The sequence below is a fragment of the Triticum aestivum genome, chromosome 2D (assembly GCF_018294505.1).
Source record: "Triticum aestivum cultivar Chinese Spring chromosome 2D, IWGSC CS RefSeq v2.1, whole genome shotgun sequence".
In the NCBI taxonomy this organism is placed as follows: domain Eukaryota; kingdom Viridiplantae; phylum Streptophyta; class Magnoliopsida; order Poales; family Poaceae; genus Triticum; species Triticum aestivum.
This window is the reverse complement of record NC_057799.1, coordinates 290,069,047-290,070,462: the sequence shown is the minus strand read 5'-3', so window position 1 is coordinate 290,070,462 and position 1,416 is coordinate 290,069,047.

Below are 1,416 nucleotides of genomic sequence, written 5' to 3'. Positions count from 1 at the left end.
AAAAATTCCCATTAGTATATGAAAGTGACAATATAAGAGACTCTCTATAAGATCATGGTGCTACTTTGAAGCACAAGTGTAGAAAAAGGATAGTAGCATTGTCCCTTTTATTTCTCTTTTCTTTGGCCTTTCTTTTTTTCTTTTTTTTGGGACAATGCTCTATTAATGATGATCGTCACACTTCTATTTATTTACAACTCAAAGATTACAACTCGATACTAGAACAAAGTATGACTTATATGAATGCCTCCGGCGGTGTACCAGGATGGGCAATGAAACAAGAGTGGCATGTATGAAAATATGCATAGTGGCCTTGCCACATATACGATGTCTACTACATGATCATGCAAGGCAATATGACAATGATGAAGTGTGTCATAGTAAATGGAACGGTGAAAATTTGCATGGCAATATATCTCAGAATGGCTATGGAAATGCCATAATAGGTAGGTATGGTGGCTGTTTTGAGGAAGATATAAGGAGGTTTATGTGTGATAGAGCGTATCATATCACGGGGATTGGATGCACCGGCGAAGTTTGCACCAACTCTCAAGGTGAGAAAGGGCAATGCACGGTACCAAAGAGGCTAGCAATGATGGAAAGATGAGAGTGCATATAATCCATGGAATCAACATTAGTCATAAAGAACTCACATACTTATTGCAAAACTCTACAAGTCATCAAAAACCAAGCACTACGCGCATGCTCCTAGGGGGATAGATTGGTAGGAAAAGACCATCGCTCGTCCCCAACCGCCACTCATAAGGACGACAATCAAAGAAACACCTCATGCTTCAAATTTGTCACACAACGTTTACCATACGTGCATGCTACGGGACTTGCAAACTCCAACACAAGTATTTCTCAAATTCACAATTACTCATCTAGCATGACTCTAATATTACCATCTTCATATCTCAAAACAATCATCAAGTATCAAACTTCTCATAGTATTCAATGCACTCTATATGGAAGTTTTTATTATACCCATCTTGGATGCCTATCATATTAAGACTAACTTTATAGCCAAAGCAAATTACCATGTTGTTCTAAAGGACTCTCAAAATAATATAAGTGAAGCATGAGAGGTCAATAATTTCTATAAAACAAAACCACCACCGCGCTCTAAAAGATATAAGTGAATCACTAGAGCAAATTTATCTAGCTCAAAAGATATAAGTGAAGCACATAGAGTATTCTAATAAATTCCGATTCATGTGTGTCTCTCCAAAAGGTGTGTACAGCAAGTATGACTGTGGTAAACTAAAAAGCAAAGACTCAAATCATACTAGACGCTCCAAGCAAAACACATATCATGTGGTGAATAAAAATATAGCCTCAAGTAAAGTTACCGATAGACGAAGACGAAAGAGGGGATGCCTTTCGGGGCATCCCCAAGCTTAGGCTTTTGGTTGT